This window comes from Cnephaeus nilssonii (genome assembly GCF_951640355.1).
Source record: "Cnephaeus nilssonii genome assembly, chromosome: 4".
Lineage (NCBI taxonomy): Eukaryota > Metazoa > Chordata > Mammalia > Chiroptera > Vespertilionidae > Cnephaeus > Cnephaeus nilssonii.
Genome location: NC_137075.1, coordinates 68,499,693 through 68,513,036, shown reverse-complemented (window position 1 = coordinate 68,513,036; position 13,344 = coordinate 68,499,693). Strand labels below are relative to the sequence as shown.

The 13,344-nt window shown below is 44.8% G+C and overlaps 2 pseudogenes across 2 annotated transcripts; both read right to left on the bottom strand.

Annotated features, from left to right (window-relative positions):
- Positions 1 to 391: 391 nt before the first annotated feature.
- On the bottom strand, positions 392 to 1,335 carry LOC307098282 (procathepsin L-like; annotated as a pseudogene). Its single transcript has one exon. The product of its transcript is annotated as a procathepsin L-like (transcript).
- A 1,309-nt stretch (positions 1,336 to 2,644) lies between these two features.
- On the bottom strand, positions 2,645 to 11,211 carry LOC307098281 (nuclear pore complex protein Nup88-like; annotated as a pseudogene). The gene is made up of 3 exons: positions 11,185 to 11,211; positions 4,313 to 4,814; positions 2,645 to 4,129 (listed from the first exon to the last, which is right to left on the bottom strand). The product of its transcript is annotated as a nuclear pore complex protein Nup88-like (transcript).
- Between the last annotated feature and the right edge of the window lie 2,133 nt (positions 11,212 to 13,344).

Genomic DNA, 13,344 nt, shown 5'->3' with positions numbered 1-13,344 from the left:
AAAGAAGTGATAACATTTTATCAGTGTAAAATGTCACAGAATTCAAGACACAACTTGGATCTTCAAGATCTGCTGCAGTAAAATGTGGTCAGTTTTTGTTTTTTTAAAATATATTTTATTGAGTTTTTTACAGAGAGGAAGGGAGAGGGATAGAGAGTTAGAAACCGATGAGAGAGAAACACCGATCAGCTGCCTCCTGCACACCCCCCTACTGGGGATGTGCCCGCAACCAAGGTACATGCCCCCGAACGGAATCGAACCTGGGACCCTTCAGTCCGCAGGCTGATGCTCTATCCACTGAGCCAAACCGGTTTTGGCAAATGTGGTCAGTTTTAAGATAAAATTCCTCCTCTGGATATCCTGCTCTCAATCAAGTCTTTCTTTATCACCATCATCTCACACAGCCGGAGAGCTGCGATTCCACCATGTTGTTCTGGTCTTTGGCCATCTTTACGTAGTCATTCTTGCCCCGAGCTGTACTCCAGCTGTTCTTGACAATCCGGTTATTTACTGTTATTTGATTCTGCTCCTTCAAAGCCATAGTCAACCACCAGAACGCCATGACCTAGGTCTTCACTGCTGCAGTCTGGATCACCACCAATGCCTTCTTCATGCATCTACAACAGAGATGGGCTCCACGGTTGCCACTGCCTCCGCGAGGGACCTCTCCTGCACACGGATGTCCACAAAACCAGCGTCATTGGCCACAGAATCCTCGGGCTTGTATTTGCAGGATCCAACCTTTGCATGATATGGATAGGATTCCTCTGAGTCCAGCCCTCTTTTGAACTTAACATACTGGAAGGCATTATCCATTAGGCCACCATTGCAGCCCTCATTGCCCGACCCTGAGAGCAGGCTACAAGGTTCTGATCACTCAGTGAAAAATAGGTTTGCCGGTTTTCTGGAACAGTCCAATTAGAACTACAGTGACCCTGGTCCTTCACCGAGTTACACAGCCTTCCTCTCTCGAATTCACAGTTGGGGGGTGTGGATTCCAGCAAAGAGAAGTTCCCGGAACACTTTTCTTTTCGTGTGCTTCTGGTTTTGAAGGCCATTCACCACCTGCCTGAATTCTTCATTGGTCATGTCACCAAAAGCATCCGTTGCCATGGTGAAGCTCTGTCTCCCTAGGTTGTATTCCTGGTTGTGCAGCTCAATCATTTTCATATTCTTCTCCCACATTGTTCTCCTCCATCCTCCTTCATTCAAGCCATATAGTTTTCTGTGTGTTGCTTTCCACTGGTTCCTTCATGCATCTAAACTTCCATCAAGTTTTGGAGCAGCTGAAATTATTCCTAAGCAAAGGGCAGTCAGGAAGAGGGAAGGATTCATGTTTTTAAAACCTGCGCGGGCACAGCTGCACAGGTACAGTCAGTATATGCAGGTCCAGGGGTCTTTGAGCAAGACTAGAGTATGTGTATATATATTTTTTTAATCTTTTTTACTGTGGTGAAACGTATATAATATAGAATTTACCATTTTAACTAACCATTTTTAAGTGTGCAATTCTATGCCATTAAGTATATTCACCGTTTTGTGCCATCATCACCACTATCCTTATTCAAAACAGAAATTCTGTACCTGTCAAATAATAACTTCCCATCTCCTCCTCCCCCAAACTCCTGGTAACCTCTTTTTTACTTTCTAGATACCTCATAAAATATGTGTTCTTTTGTGTTTGGTTTATTTCACTTAGCATGATGTTTCAAGGATTATCTATGTCATAGCATGTATTAGAATCTTATTCCTTTTTATAGCTATACTAGAGGCCTGGTGCACGGAGTGGGGAGGTGTCCCACAGCCCGGCCTGCACCCTTTCCAATCTGGGACCCCCTTGGAGGATGTCCGACTGCCAGGATTGGGCCTAAACCAGCAGTCAGACATCCCTCTCGCAATCTAGGACCACTGGCTCCTAACCACTCACCTGCCTGCCTGCCTAATGCCCCCAACTGCCCTCCCCTGCTGGCCTGATCGCCCCTAACCCCCTGCCAGCCTGATCTCGCCCCTAACTGCTCTCCCCTGCCGGCCTGATCACCCCTAACTGCCTTTGCCTCGGCCCCCACCACCATGGCTTTGTCCGGAAGGAAGTCAGACGTCCGGAAGATGGCCAGTCTAATCAGCATATTACCCTTTTATTAGTATAGATCAGTGATGGGCAACCTTTTGAGCTTGGTATGTCAAACTTTGCCAAAAAACTGAGCATAACTCGGGTAGTGTGTCACTTTGAGGAAAAAACTAACTCCAAGACTCTAGTCACAAATGTTTCATCCTCAGGAACAGCAAATGTTTCATCCTTGGCATGCGGCCGCGTGTCATCAGAAATGGCTACGCGTGTCAGTGCTGACACGCGTGTCATAGGTTCGCCATCACTGGTATAGATAATATGCCATTATATGTAGTTATCACATTTTGGTGGACAATTGGGTTATTTCTACCTTTTGGGCTATTGTGAATAATGCCACTATGAACATTGGTACATAAGTTTCTATTTCAGTCCCTGTTTTCAATTCTTTTTTTATTTTTATTCAAATGCCTCTATAAATAGAAAATGCTGTTTGTTTTACAATATGGATTTAAACCTTCACTTGTGTTAACTTCAAGTGTGACTGTGCTGTTGGTGGTGTCAGAAATTTAGACGATTTCAGACATCATTAATTTGCTTCAGCATTTCTCCTGTGTGCTCACCCTTCACTTTTAGGATGGACTGGATGCACCTTCGCTGGTAGGCACTGAGAGCAATGGTGGGCTTTTGAGGACTTGGTACCTTTTCCATCTTTTGCTGCTGATAACCTTTTTTCATAATAACCTGTTTGATGGCATTGCCCAAAGGTCAAAATTGATCAGGCATCAGCTGTAATTCATTCTTCATATCTCTCTCGCTATCAGAGAGAACTGGGAGCTGCGAATGAAAACTGTGACGTACTTTACTCACCCTGTTCATATCTTCTTGTTTTCCCTTGACTTTCTCATATCTGTCTGCTAAGCACTCAGCCATTTCCCATAGACTTTTCCTCTCTTCTCGACAATAACTGCAATCTTCTCGTTGTTTCTTTTTTTGGTCACATAGTAATTTGACCCTCAGCTGGACCTCCTCCTTCGCCAGGTCCTGTTTAAGAATGTACTGTTCCCTGAACACCTGGGTGGCTCTGCTGATGAGATGAAGACATTCCTTATCAGATGATTTCAAAAATGCTGGATTTGCAGCACTATCTTACAGAGTGCTTCTAAAATGCTTTTCAAAGGAATCCGAGGGTTCAGCCAGGATTCAGAGGGGAGGCTCTACCACTGCAACATCTTGAGTACAAAGCAGGGGAGGAGATGCTGGGTGGACTGTGCTTAATAAAGGCCTTGGGGAGGCATTTGTACGTACTGGTGATGCAAATCGTCACGGGCCCCAGAGTCCTCACATCAGAGCTGACTGCCCGCACGGCATTGGCTTCATACAAACACTATGTTCCACAAAGCATTTCTATTTGGGAGTAACTTCCTATAAACTATCTTTATCTTCATCTGATCCAAGAAATGTAATTGGAAATTTCTAAATCCAATTAGCCCAACACTATGTTCATCAGCTTCCTGAGTCCAGTGATAGCTTGAGGGACCCTTGGGATCTCTGTGACGACTGATCGGACAAGAAGAGTCAGAATCAAAGGGATCACCCTCTACAAATGCCAGCTTCAGGGCAAGCGCCAGCTCCACACACTCGGAGAAGGGATGAGGTCGGCCCTGCAATCCCAGGACCTTTCTGATGTTTGGTCATCTTCTTCTTCCCCGTCCCGCACAACACAGCGACACAGCTTCCTGATTCAGTAGCGATCACTAAGACACTGGGGACACCGGGCAAGCAGAGTACAGCACAAACATTGTCACCATAGTTACCCTCCGCTGCAGGATGTATGGGCAATAGACCTAACAGCTTCCTCGTATTCCCAGGGCTGTGTAACACACTGACGTATGTAAGGAAAGTCTCCCCATTCTCATATAAGATGTGCAGTGGGTAGGCCACTACTTGGTCTTTGCCTTTTTACCTGAATTTAATTTGGGGGACAATTGCCAATGGCCCAAAGTCAAGTGCAACTGCTGTCTCTCCTAGAGATGTGGCACATGTCCTGCCTTTATTTGAGTACTAGAGGCCCAATGCACGAAATTCGTGCAAGGGGCTCGGCCCTCGGAGCTGCAGCGGCTTGCCTTGGCCCTCGCAGGCCTGGCTTCATCTGGAAGGTCCTCCAGAAGGACGTCCGGAAGGACATCGGGAAGGTTGTTTGGCTGTTCAGTCTAATTAGCATATTTCGCTTTTATTATTATAGATGAGACCTTCCTCTTCTGCTTCTGACAGTGTGATGACCTCAGGGGGTGTCTGGGGCTCACGTAGAGAGTAAATTCTTGTTACGCTGTCTGATGCTAACAGCACCCCATGGGGATCCAGCATTTCACTCGGATACCAGGCAGCATGCTTTGGAGTCAGAGAGGTAGAACTGGTGAACAGTCTCAGCTATTGGGGTGGTACTGGGGTTCCCTGTTCATTTTCCACCTTCAAATTCAGAACTCATCCCCCACCATTTAGGTAATTCTAACACCATAAGTCCTTTTATTCTTATAAGTGCTACGTGATGCTGTGTTGGACTTAACAAGACTTGATAGATTTCTAACAAGGCTGGATTTATGCAAAGCAATCTCTGGTTGTAGGGGAGGGAGGGCGCCTCACCCACGCCGCTGAGGCCCCGAAGGCAAACCACTAAGTAAGAGCTGTCTTCTCCTTCCCACAGGAAGAGTTCTCCACTGAAGCCTAAGACCAGGTTTCTTGTCACCAACTGTGGCGGCAGCAGAGAGACAAAGGCAATGATAAGAAGCCGGTTTCTCAGCCTCTGTGGGCTCTGGGTTTTCAGTCCCTCCCAGAGCCACGGAATAGGACATGGGTCTCTGTTTTCAACTCCTTTAGGAGAAATTGCTGGATCATATGGTCATCCTCTGTCTAACTTTGTGAGGAACCACTGACCTGTGTTCCACAACAGCCGCACCGTTTTACATTCCCACCAGCAATGCACGAGAGTCCTGATTTCCCCACATCTTTGCCAGCACTTGCTATTTTCTGGAGGTTTTTTTGTTTTTCTTAGTTTTTGTTTGTTTGTTTTTGTAATAGCCATCCAAAGAAGTATGAAGCAATATCTCATTGTAATGTTGATTTCCCTAAGACTAATAATGTTGAGCATCTTTTCATGTGCTTATTGGCCATATGTAAATCTGCTTTAGAGAAATATTTAGTTCTTTGCCCATATTTTTTCCCCAAAAAACAACAGCAATTTATTATTTCTCACAATTCTGAAGGTAGAATGGGTGATAATTCTGTTGACTCGGGTCACTCATGCAGCTGCATTTTTTTCAGTGGTTGAGCTGGGCTGGAAGAGCCATAAGACCTCACTCGTTATCTGCCTACTTTAAAATTAGGTTGTTTTGGATTTTCTGGTGTTGAGTTAGAGCAATTTTTAATATATTCTGGATATTAATCCCTTATCAAATAGATAATTTGCAAATATTTTTTCCCATTCTATGGATTGTCTTTCCTCTCTTGATAATGACCTTTGATGTATTAAATTTTTATTTTGTTGAAGCCCAATTTGTCTATTTTTTTAATCTGTGCTTTTGATGTCACATCAAAAAAAATCAATATCAAATCCAATGCCATGAAATGCTTTTCCTATGTTTTTCTAATTTTATAGTTTAGCTCTTAAGTTTAGGTCTTTTATCCATTTTGAGTTGACTTTTGCATATGGTATAAGATAAGGGTCCAATTTCATTCTTTAGAATATGGATATTCTGTTTTTCTAGCACTATTGGCTGAAAAGATTGTCTTTTCCCCATTGAATGGTCTTGGCACCTTTGTAAAAAAATAACAACAAAAAACACGTGAGCATAGATGCAAGGGTTTTCTTCCAGGCTCTCTATTCTATTCCATTGGTCTATATGTCTGTCTGTATGCCAGTACCATGCCACTTTGATTACTGCAGCTTTGTAGTAAGTTTTAAATCAGGGAGTGTGAAAACTTTAACTTTCTTCTTCTTTTGCAAGATTGTTTTTGACTGTTCAGGCCCCTTCAAGATTCCATATGAGTTTTAGAATGGGTTTTTCTATTCTTCAAAAATAGTGCTGCTGAGATTTTGATAGAAATTGCATTGAATACGTAGAGCAATTTGGGTAATATTTTATCTTAACAATATCAAGTCTTCCAATACCTGAACACAATATATTGTTCCAGTTATTTACATTTTTTTTAATTTCCTTCAGCAGTGCTTCGTAGTTTTCAGTGTACAAGTCTTTAGCCTCCTTGGTTAAAAATTTATTCTTAAGCATTTATTCTTTTTAATATCATGGTAAGTGGAATTATTTTTTCAATTTCCAGTTCAGATTTTTCTTTGCTAGTGTATAGAAATGTAACTGATTTTTATGAGTTATTTTTTTTTATCCTACAACTACTGAATTTGTTTTACTCTAGCTGGTGTGCATGTATGTGTGCACACATGCATGTTGGTGAAATCCTTAGGATTTTCTACATATAAGGTCATGTCATCTGTGAACAGAGATCATTTTACTCCTTCCTTTCCAATTTGGGTGTCTTTTATTTCTTTCTGACACTTAATCATGCTGGCTAGAACTACAAATACTATGTTGAATAAAAGTGGGTATCCTTGTTTTGCTCCTGATCTTAGGAGAAAAGCTTTCAGTCTTTCATCATTGAGTATGATGTTAGCTGTGGGTTCTTCATATTTGGCCTTTATCATGTTGAAGAAGTTTTCTTTTATCCCTAGTTTATTGAGTGTTGAATTTTGTCAAATGCTTTTTCTGCAGCAATTGAGGTGAACATGTGGTTTATTCTGCCTTCATTCTATTAATGTGGTGTATGACATTGGTTGGTTTTCACATGTTGAACCATCCTTGCAAGCTAGGAATAAGTCAAATTTGGTCATGATATATAAGCCTTTTAATATATTTCTGAATTCAATTTGCTAGTATTTTGTTGAGGATTTTTGAATCTATAGTCATAACAGACCTTGGTTTGTAGTTTTCTAGTAGAGTCTTCTTCTGGCTTTCGTATCAGGAAAGTGCTGTTCTCATAGAATGAGTTAGGAAGTGTTCCTTCCTCTTCAATTTTTGGGAAGACTTTGAGGAGAAGGATTGGTGTTAATTCTCCTTTAAATTTTTGGTGGAATGCATTAGTAAAGTCATTGAGTCCTGGAATGTATATTTCTAAGCCAACTTCTTCTCCTCCTCTTACTGCTATGATTCTAATATACAGTTGGGTTTGGGACCAACTACCCAAAATACCTGACTTGAATGCCCTTGGGTATAACTTAATAAACTAGTAACATCTAGTAACATTGAGTTTTTAAAAAGAGAGTAATGTAACCAAGCTACCCAGCTCTAGAAATGCCTTCAGGAGGGAAACCAAAGGACATAGGGGTGAGCAAGCCTCTGAGAGCAAGGGCGTCCCAGCCTCAGGAGGGCCAAGGTAAGTAAGTATGTCCAAACCGTAAAGAATTTTCACACACAAAATTTATTTGAGCCAAACAGGATATTTCTAGAAGCAAGATCTCAACAGACAGAGAAAAGTGCCTCTGAGAATGGCAGTTTGCTGCTCCTTTTATGCATTTGCAATTAAGGAGGGGATGTGAGGACCATTACAGGAAGGTGGGAGAAAGCAAGGTGGGGACTGGATTTCAGGATAGTTAGGATTATGTGCTCTTTAGAGGGTGGTTACTCTGAAAAAAAGAGGCATTTCAAAGGTGTGTAAATCTAGATGCACAGAAACAATGGGCAGGGCTTGCTTAAAGCAAAGATAAACCTCTTAGTCCAGCCGTCATGGCTCAGTGGTTGAGTTCAATTCCCTGTCAGGGCACATGCCCAGGTTGTGGGCTCAAGCTCCAGTGTGGGGCATGCAGGAGGCAGCCGATCAATGATTCTCTTTCATCGTTGATGTTTCTATCTCTCTCTCCCCCTCCCTTCCTCTCTGAAATCAACAAAAATATATTTTTTAAAAAACGATAAACCTTTTACTAAAGAAGGTATATGCCTGGGATGTGACTACTGACCAGGACCTGCCCAATTAGGAATGTATGATCAGATCAGCCTGTGAGGTTACTTCCCTAGAACCCCTGGTGTGCAGGTTCACCTGACTATAGCAGCTTCCATCTAACTAGCTTCTTCCCACAGTTGTAGCAGGTCTGTAGCCACTAGAGTTCTGCACAAGTCCTTAGTCTGAGAGTGAAGGGAGGAGGTGTTATGTACAAAATGCAACTCAGAGGAGTCAGATGGCCAGGGGTCAGGTCCCTCTGAGATCTGGGCCAAGTGGATGGTGCTATGACAGGAAAGAGGAAGCTTCTTGGCACAGATTAATGTGAGGTTATTCTTACTAAAATATTTTCTTAGTCTACTGATGCACAAAGATCACAGACAATGAAAAAGTGTCATAAACCTTGCAATTAGACAGAAGAGCAATTTCCTACAGGTCCCTTTGCCTTTTAAACTCCGTCTCTCTTCTCCTCGCCCCCATCTTTCTCCAGGCACTAGGCTATGTTTCCAGTAAAAAAAACTTGTTTGGCCACTTGTGTAGAAAGAGGAATTAATGTAATATTTGAATTCTCAAAGGACTGGTTCTCCTTGGGAGCAAGTAGCCAATCGAATATCCAAGAAAGAACAAAATGTCACCAAGCCTGAATGAGAAGTTCTTCAATCATCCTGCAACGTCCTGGATGTACGCACAGAGCAGTTTCCTCTCCCCTGGTGAGTCACACCTCCCACACCCAGCGGGGTGCAGAAACACTGAGTGAGACCTGGATAAAATAGTAAGAACAAGTCAGGCAGGTAAAACATTCCCCTGCTGTCAGTTTGATGAAATGCTGAACCCTGCCTCAAGGTGGAGGGAGTTCCGAGGAGGGTTTTCAGCAACACAAGGTTTTATGGGACCCCGCGGAAACGAGGGGCCTGCAATAGGGCTTGGAGATCTTTAGTCCCACAGATAGTTCCATCTTTAAACACAAAAGTGTGTGGAAGCTCCGAACACAGAGGTTTTGTTTGTCTTGTATTGAGGGGAGGGCACTTCTACAAAGTTCTCGGCCTTGAATAGATGATAAAAGACAATTTGGAAGATCTGAGTTTCCTTTTCAAAATCCAAGATGTAGGTAAACCAACAAACACTTACACTGTTCCTATCTCAACCCTCCCGCCCCCCTTTCAGCTCACACCTATGAAATGGAGAAGAGGCAGTGATAACAGCATCCCAGCCATTTAGAACTGGCTCAGAGACCAAAAGAGATCATAACATTAGAAGAGATGATAGCATTAACAAGAAAGGCTGTGATTAAAAATCAAAAGCTTGCCCTAACTGGTTTAGCTCAGTGGATAGAGCCTCAGCCTGAGGACTGAAGGGTCCCAGGTTCAATTCCAGTCAAGGGCATGTACCTTGGTTGCAGGCACATCCCCAGTAGGGAGTGTGCAGGAGGTAGCTGATCGATGTTTCTCTCTCATCCATGTTTCTAACTCTCTATCCCTCTCCCTTCCTCTCTGTAAAAAAATAAATAAAATATATATATTTTTAAAAATCCAAAGCTTGAGACCCAATGCTCAAATATTTTCAGCTACTGTTGGATCAGCAACATTATTTCTCAAGGGAGAGAAAGGCTGGTGGGCTTGCAAAGGTGTGCACTTACCTACCAGGATGAGGTAGCCTCAGCTGTGACCGTGATGAACACAGAGGTTCCTCTGTCTCTTTATATAAACAGAAAATGTTCCAAATAAACTTGCACGAGGTCATTTCATCGTTATCGTGATGGTTTTTTTTTTTTTTTTAATTTCTTTATTGATTAAGGTGTCACATATTTGTCCTCATCCCCCCATTCCCATCCCACACCCCTCCCCTTGGATGCCCCAACCCTCTGTTGAACTTAAGCATTGGTTAGGCTCATATGCATGCACACAAGACCTTTGGTTGATCTCTCCCCCCTCCCCCCACCCTCCCCTATCCTCCCTCTGAGGCCCGATAGTCCGATCGATGCCTCCTTGTTTCTGGTTCTGTTCTTGTTCATCAGTCTATGTTGTTCATCATTTCCCCTAGATGAGCGAAATCATGTGTCACTAGAGATATACTTATAAGAATTGAATGTGAGACGAGCAATAATAGTTATGCTGACAGGCAAATGAATCAGTCTGTAGTGAGTTTCTTTCTGGACCAACAGTTCTTTTGAGACCCAATATCAATGTCCACCAGTTCCCTATGAGTACATGTCGGCACTGACCCCTCAGCTCTGGATGGTGGACAAATGGTGGTAATGCAGGTCCGACTCCCTCTGGTTTGGTCTCGGCCGGACCCAGGGGCACTGATTCACCCGGATCCAGGGGCCCACGCCTCACCCGGACCCGGGGCCAGGCTCACCCGGATCCAGGGGCCCACGGCCTCACCCGGACCCGGGGCCAGGCTCACCCGGATCCAGGGGCCCGCGGCCCCACCCGGACCCGGGGCCAGGCCCACCCGGATCCAGGGGCCCGCGGCCCCCCCCCCGGACCCGGGGCCAGGCCCACCCGGATCCAGGGGCCCGCGGCCCCCCCCGGACCCGGGGCCAGGCCCACCCGGATCCAGGGGCCCGCGGCCCCACCCGGACCCGGGGCCAGGCCCACCCGGATCCAGGGGCCCGCGGCCCCACCCGGACCCGGGACCCAGGCTCACCCGGATCCAGGGGCCCGCGGCCTCACCCGGACCCGGGACCCAGGCTCACCCGGCTCCGGGGGCCCGCGGCCTCACCCGGACCCGGGGCCAGGCTCACCCGGCTCCGGGGGCCCGCGGCCTCACCCGGACCCGGGACCCAGGCTCACCCGGATCCGGGGGCCCGCGGCCTCACCCGGACCCGGGGCCAGGCTCACCCGGATCCGGGGGCCCGCGGCCTCACCCGGACCCGGGGCCCAGGCTCACCCGGATCCAGGGGCCCGCGGCCTCACCCGGACCCGGGGCCCAGGCTCACCCGGCTCCAGGGGCCCGCGGACCCCCCGGACCCGGGGCCAGGCCCACCCGGATCCAGGGGCCCGCGGCCCCCCCGGACCCGGGGCGTGATGGTTTTTGTCAATAAACACGTATTAGGCATCCACTTGGCCAGCACTGACCCAACCAGACCTATTTCAACTTCCCTGAACCATCACCTGGATGGCAAACATCTCCAGGAGCATTGCTTCAACACTCTTCTGGAATTACATCCATCAAATTTGTATATAGGTATGTGACACAAGCTTTCATTGTAAGTAGGTCCTAAAATAGAGGCTTATAATTAGCTCTCTGGGGAGGCAAATCTGTGGTAGAGCAGAGCTCAGCAGAAGAACAGTCAAGGCAGGTGTTGAAGAAACACTGCGTGGAAGAGGGGGGGTACAAAGGTTATTTGAAGTGCAGGTAATACCACGGAAGTAGTAAAGAAAAGGGAGTCTAGTTACAATTCCCATCCATATCAACATGTGGTTCTGAAAGGGTGCTTGCAGTTTATCTAACACCAGGCAATCTTGGAGGTGCAGTGGGCTGGATTGTAAGATACACAGTCCTGGACAGGTCACAGCTCCATGAGGACAGCATTATGTCCATCCATGTCTCCAGCCCCGTGGTCAGCACCTGCCCCACAATTCATGTTCCTTAAGTCACATCCTTCCAGACCTCCCCATTTGTTACTTTCTTAACCTTTTTTTCATCTAAATCTAAGACTAGACATCAAACCCTTATGTCTCTAAATTTAAGCACCCTGCCATTGTACATAGAACTGGCCTTGATACAGAAGGAGTGCAGTAAAGAAAGCAAAACTACAAATTGTAGCAACAGTAGCTGGTGATGATGGTAAATCTCAGCCCACTAGAAAAGTCTCTCTCTCTCTTTTTTTTTAAGTCTCTTTTGATTCCCTTTAGCCAACCTGTATCAAGCACCCTTGTGTGCCGAACAAACACCATGCTAGATGCTTCGGAAATATAAGAAGGCAGTATAATAAATGGTCTATACCCTCAAGGCATTTTAGTTTAATTGAAAAGAACAGTGATATGTAGCTATAGATACAAGAATCGGAGTTCTAGGACATGAGCAGTGTAACAGTCAGGAGACTTGGAGCCAGATTGCTTTGGGTTGAATCCTAACTCTATACCACTCAAGCCGGGATTAGAGCAGCACAAAACGTAAGAGGGTGTGCCAAACACAACCCAGTAATCACGATACATAATATTTTAATATGATGTTTTAAAAAATCAAATTAATGTAAAAGCTGTATGATGCACAAAATAGCAAAAGTTTAAATAAAGGCAGGTTCCAATAATGCTGCGCCAAGTCATATTGCAGCCCAATGCCAAAGGGAAAATGTGCATCCCTATATACATGGCTCCATGTATGTTTTACTGGTTTAAATACTTCATTTTTACCCCAAACAGAATTTGTTATAATTTTATTTTCCTGGCTTTCCTGGAAGCAAACCCATCACTCACCAGCTTTGTAATCCTAGGCGAGTTTCTTCTCCTGTAAAAAACGAAGGTAGGGAAAACAATGCTATCCGACAGGGTTGTGAAGATTAAATGGGTTGTTGTGTGTTAAGCACTTACAAGAGCGCCCAGCCTATACAAATTCTCTTCGAAGTAAGCCCTTCTTGTTGCTGTGTCTTTATTATATAGACAATGAAAGTTTTAGATCAGAAATGAGAGATCAGTGTTAGCTGAGATGATTGTCACTCACTATGTGATACATCATCACCTGGATCTCTGGGGGTAGGCTGCCTGCTCACCAGTCTATAGCCTGGTCTATAATAGGTCAAGTCCCATAACAGGCACTACTATAGGGAAGGTGGGATTTGAATTGGTTGGCCTTGAATAAGTAAATATAGGGTATCCCCCCCAAAATGTATATACACACTTTGAATAATTATAAAGGCAGTGTTCATTAAAATACATTTTATCTTTAAAATTGAGCTAGCAGCGGTTACAGTGTGTATACTTTTTTGGAACACACTGTATTAGGAATAGAATTGGAGATGATGAAGGAGGGTATGATGACTTTAAGTGTACTAAGTTGGAATTACTAGCAATGCACCCAATTGGAAATATCCATCAGCCAAATGGATATGTGATTTAGCACTTGGAAGAGGGCCAGAACCAAAGTGTAAATTTGTGTATAAGTCACGTGGTTGTGATAGGAGCATCGCACAAACAAGTAATTGCATATGGGTTAATAAAAGATGTGAACTAACAACAACAAAAAAGAGACAGGTGGCCCTGGCCAGTTTGGCTCAGTGGATAGAGTATCTGCCTGTGAACTGAAGGGTCCTGGTTCAATTCCAGTAAAGG